Source organism: Triticum aestivum, chromosome 3B (genome assembly GCF_018294505.1).
Source record: "Triticum aestivum cultivar Chinese Spring chromosome 3B, IWGSC CS RefSeq v2.1, whole genome shotgun sequence".
Lineage (NCBI taxonomy): Eukaryota > Viridiplantae > Streptophyta > Magnoliopsida > Poales > Poaceae > Triticum > Triticum aestivum.
In genome coordinates, this window is record NC_057801.1 from 625,267,309 (window position 1) to 625,273,308 (window position 6,000).

Below are 6,000 nucleotides of genomic sequence, written 5' to 3' on the forward strand. Positions count from 1 at the left end.
CTTCAAGGAAGTGACTTGGGCCTTGAGCTCTTTGATTTCCTCTACATGGTTAGTATCAACACAAGTACTAGAGGAAGTATAAGCTTCATCATTATAACAACAAGGCAAGGAAATCAATTCATCACAAGATGTAGCAACATTATGAGTGGATGAATTATGAGGACTAGCACATGGCAATATGGCATTTAGACTTGAAATAGTCCTAGTATCCACATGAGGCTCACTAGATGTTACCTTAGTCATCATAGCCTCATGAGCTATCTCTAGCACATTATGGGATACTAGAAGATCATCATAAGAGCTTGAGAGCTTTTCATGACTTTCTTCCAATTTCCTATAATTGCTAGATAGCAACGCAAGTTGAGCCCTTAGCTCAACATTCTCCTTCAAAATGGATGCTTAACAAGAAATAGAGTTAGTAGCACTAGCATCATCATTAATAACAAGAGGAGAAGGCAATTTTGCAAGCTCTTTTGAATATGAAGCTTTAAGTTGAGCATGAGACTCGGTGAGTTTGATGAGCTCACTCTTAATGACCCTTGAGCCATTTTCGAGGTGCCCAAAGTCCTCAAGGAGTTTATCATGCGCAACTTCAAGCTTCTCATTTTTAGTTTCAAAATCATTGGCCATCTCAAGAGCTCTATCATGAGATTCTTTCACTCTAGACGATTCTAGAGCAAAAGTCTCCTCAAGAGATTCCTTTGTGGTTTGTTCAAGTTCAAGAGCTTGAGAGAGGTCTGCAATCTCATTAGCGTAATCACACTCATGACCTTCCATTTTCTCAATGGTGACCTCATGCTCCTTGAGATGAGATTCAAACTCCTCAATATATTTCTTGCCCTCAATGGCAATGGGCATGATTTCCATGAAGTTGGAACGAGCAGTTTTATTTTTATGAAGAGCTTTAAAAACCATTTCCCCCTAATTTTTAAGGAGGAAACATTATCACTCTCTTCATCATTATCCTCATCATTATTAGCATTAACATCATCATCAAGAGACATATTGGGGTTCAAAGTAGGAGATACCTTTGAAACCTTAGCCATAAGGCAAAAAGCAATAGATGACGATGTAGGATCCCTTGAAGCACCGTTCAAGACCACATCTTGTTCCATAGACTGTTGGGTTTTCTCTACATTGTTAGCACAACAACTCGAGGAAATACATGCATTTTTATCATGGCAACAAGATATAGCAAGCATATCATCATGAGATTTAGTCAAGCAATTTCTACATGATATGCACGGACTCTCAACACAAGCATGTGAAACATTTAGAGTGCTCAAAGTGCTAAAGTCCAAAGATGAAGCATTGCAATAAGAAAGTGGTGAAGGATAATCAACAATAAGCCCACTATCATCATTGCAATGAACACCACTACTCACCATGTCATTACCTTGTGGCAAACCACATGTAGGTGAAGTAGAAGAAGTTGAGAACACTATATGACCGGAGGTGGAGGGAGGAAAATTATCGTCAAAATGTTGGAAACACCATATTTATCTTTAAGCTTTGTCCACAACTCACGAGCATCCTGAAAGGGCATGAGTTGAAATATAACTACGTTGCTCAAAGCATCAAAAAGCACATTAGAAGCTTGAGCATTGAGATAAGAGTTTTTCTCATCCTCTATAGATAATCTTTGAGGATCCTTCAGAGGAGAAAACACCATATCTACAATTCGCTCTAAACACAGGTCAATGGCCCGAAAATGATTAAGCATGCGAATAACCCAAACATCAAACTTTGTGCCATCGAAACTAAGAGTGTCAGAGAATCCTAATCTCCTAGTCGACATCCTTACTCTCTAGGCGGTTAAGCCTGACAAAGAGAGACGAGGCTCTGATACCAATTGAAAGATCAAGGATGTCGCCTAGAGGGGGGGGGGGTGAATAGGCGCTTCCAAATAATATGGTTTAGGCTTGAATAAATGTGGAATAAACCTAGCGGTTAATTTGTCAAGCACAAAACCTACCACAACTAGGCTCCCCTATGTGCACCAACAACTTATGCTAAGCAAGTTAAACAACTAAGTGATAGCAAGATATATGACAAGAAACAATATGGCTATCACAAAGTAATGTGCATAAGTAAAGGGCTCGGGTAAGAGATAACCAAGGCATATGGAGACGACAATGTATCCCAAAGTTCACACCCTTGCGGATGCTAATCTCCGTTTGGAGCGGTGTGGAGGCACAATGCTCCCCAAGAAGCCACTAAGGCCACCATAATCTCATCACACCCTCGCACAATGCAAGATGCCGTGATTCCACTAAGGGACCCTTGAGGGCGGTCACCAAATCCATACAAATGGCAACCTTTGCGGGCGGTCACTGGAACCCATGAGATTGCTCGGGGTGATCTCCACAACCTAATTGGAGATCCCGATGCTTGTCCAGAGCTTAACACCACAATGATTGAGCTCCGAACACCACCAACCGTCTAGGGTGCCCAAGCACCCAAGAGGAACAAGCTCAAGGGTACCAAGCACCCAAGAGTAATAAGCTTCTCAACTTGTAACTTCCATGTATCACCATGGAGAACTCAAACCGATGCACCAAATGCAATGACAAGGGCACACGGAGTCCCAAGTCCTTCTCTCCCAAATCCCACCAAAGCAACTAATGCTAGGGAGGAAAGTGAGAGGAAGAACAATAAGGAGAACACCAAGAACTCCAAGATCTAAATCCAAGGGGTTCCCCTCACATTGAGGAGAAAGTGATTGGTGGAAATGTGGATCTAGATCTCCTCTCTCTTTCCCCCCCAAAACTAGCAAGAATACATGGAGGGATTGAGATAAAGCAAGCTCGAAGAAGGTCAACAATGGGGGAAGAACACGAGCTCAAAGGATAAGGTTCATTGGGGAAGAAGACCCCCTTTTTGTAGGTGGGAAAAAATCCAACCGTTATGCTCACAGCCTGCACAGAGCGGTACTACCGCTAGGGCGGTGGAAGCCCTTTGAAAAACAACAGCAAGGAGGCAAAATGTTAGTAGAACCGCCGGAGCGGTACTACCGCTCGTCCTCATGGTACTACCGCTAAGGGTAGCGGTACTACTGCTTGCGAGCGATACTAAAAATATACATCCGTGCCTACCACCGCTGAAGTTAATACGAGGTTTTGGTTCGGATCAGAAGTAGCCACGGTAGTAACTGCAGTAGTAACCACGATAGTATCGCTCTAGAGCAACAGTAAAAAATTACATCCGCTCCAAATGGTAGTAGCCGCGGTAGTACCTCTAAAGCCTTTTAAGGACACCAAAACTACCACAACTTCTGCAAGCGGACTCCGAATTCAACGAAACCAAGTTTATTGGAAAGCTAACGACATGGGCTAACACAATATTCATAGAAAAACAATAATAAGAAAATTAGAAAAGGCTCATAAGAAAATGGTGAGAACCCTTCCTTGAATAAGACTGGTAAAACCTCCAACACCGAAAGCACAATAGAAGAAGCATATGAAATCCGTTTTTGATGTACTAGAGCTTGTCATGAAGATAACCACAAGCTCTAAAGCCTCAAAAAGAGAAACTACAAATAAGAATCAAGAAAGATGATGCAAGGATGAAATGGTTTGAGCTCTCAACAAACGATACGATCAAGCTACTCACTTGAGAGCCCCCTTGATAGTACGGCTATCGATCTTATAACTCGATCTCCAAAATGTCACCATGAGACCGGTAAAATACAAAACCTATCAAGGGCAAACCTTTGCCTTGCACGAAGTCCACTTGAGCTAGATGATGACGATCTTGACTCCCTCAAGTTGGACCACCTTTCTTGATTGCGTTCGCTCGATGAAGACTGGTTGATTGCTCCCCCATACTCCACTATGGGTTAGCCACTCTTTGGCACATCTTCACAAGTCCATTGAAACCACAATGGATGGCAAGATTTAAGGATGATCGCTTCATGATGCTCCACTTGAACTTGCACAACGCAAACTTGATGGTGATCACCACTTGATGTCATCCTCCATGGGTTGTATGAGATCTTCCTCTTGATGCAAACCCATGGAAACAAACCTAACCCCACATAGAACTCACACATAGATCATGGGTTAGTACACAAAGCGTAATGGATAGTGCTTACCATACCATGGGATCACTTGATCTCTCTCAGTACATCTTCTACGCTTTTTGAGTTGATCAATTTGAGTCACTCTTGACTTAGTCTTGATCAACCTTGAACCTTTCCAACTCTCTTCATTTGGATCATGCCTTGAAGGTAAGCATGAATGATCACACAATCTTCTTATTCAAGACATGCTTGCAATAATCTCAACTCAACTCTCACATGACTAATCTTTGGATAATTCCTTAATAGCACCTTGGTCAACACATAAACTCCTTGAAACCAACACATGGACTTCAAGAAATGCGTATGGACAAATCCTTTAAATATAACTCAATGCAACCATTGGTCCATAGAGAATGTCATAAATTACCAAAACCACACATGGGAGCACCGCATGTCCTTTCACCTATGATGCAAACGCCACGTACGCGGCCGAGGAAGCGTGCCCACGTTATGCCGTCCGGGAATACTGCCGCACTTAGAAATAATAGAACCGTCAAGAAATTTTGAGCCTGTGTCCTGTCACATTCCAAATTACTAACATGCTATATTTAATTGCAAACCTCTTCACACCGATCAAAACCTAAATGGTTTCCCACTTAGGAGCGTACTTGTACTCGGTTATAAATACTACTACTCCAAGATGACTCATTCCTCCTCAAGTCCTCATCCACAAAAAGAAACAAGTCATTCATCGTTGTTCCCTTGCATCTGCCATGGCCAGCGTGAGTTCTGGGTCGAGAGACTATTACTAGGGAGAGGCGAGCATGGAAGCAGAAGCACAAGAGAGGTCCCGCCTCACCGTGAAAGCAACCGACATGTCCCGCTGTGCGGCCGTAGCAGCACATAGGTCCTGCCACACCGTTGAAGCAGCACAGAGGTCCCGCCACGCCGTTGATGCAACAGACTGGTCCGGCCGCACCGCGGAAGCAGCAGAGGTGTCCCGCCGCACCGCAAATGCAGCGGAGATGTCCTCATGTGCCGTGGTGGCCTGGTAAAATGTCTCACGAGAAGGCAAGGACTCTCATAGGCGCATGCTTGCTATGCTCGATGACCTGATGGGTCGGATCTCCAACTGGATGAAGAAGCAGGACGAGATGAATGCCTCGTTTGAAAATGCTACCAGCGTCATCCGGGGACTAGGGGAGGAAAAGGCGAAGCTCCGCACCGAGCGCGACCTGCTGAGGGCGAAGATCGCTGGAACGACGGAGCAGCACGAGGAGACCACTGCCTTGTTGCAGAGGATTAGCGTCATCGTCAAGAAACTTATGGATGAGAATGCCATGCTCCACATCGAGCGCCAAAGGCTGGTAGAGGGATCCATGGATGCTCTCAAGCAACGTCTTGAGGACATGAAAGAGGTAATTGCCGCTCACTACGGAGACTAGTTTCCGCGGCCTGTATCAACGCATCAAGAAAGTATAGATCAACAAGCCAGATCGTTGTCTTCCTTCTTCTTTTGCCCTTGTGTATTTCGGGCGTTGCCACATGTGCCTTTTTTATTTATCTTCCTAAATATGTAAGACAATTATTATCCACTGTCATCGTCCTTATATTCATCAGTCTTGCTACAAGTCACAATCGATGCTATATAGGTTCGTCAGATCTTACATCAAGATCCATGCAAAACTTTCTTTTCAGATTTTCCTTTTTCTCTCTTAAATCTCAGTCGAGTGAGACATAGCCACACCATGAAACAAGGGCTCGGGCGCCATTAATGGATACGTTGGGAGGAAGGTGGGCGATAGATAAAGGTCAAAGGGCTCTCCTCCCAATGAGCATGCACAGGGGTCTGATCGCATGCCTCCCGTACTCAAATAGCTACCCCGCACGACACCTCCTAGCCAATAAAAAAGGGACGTGTGGCGACACGTAAATGGTAAGTAGAATGCCCACGGTTTCAATAATACTTGTGTTGCCGA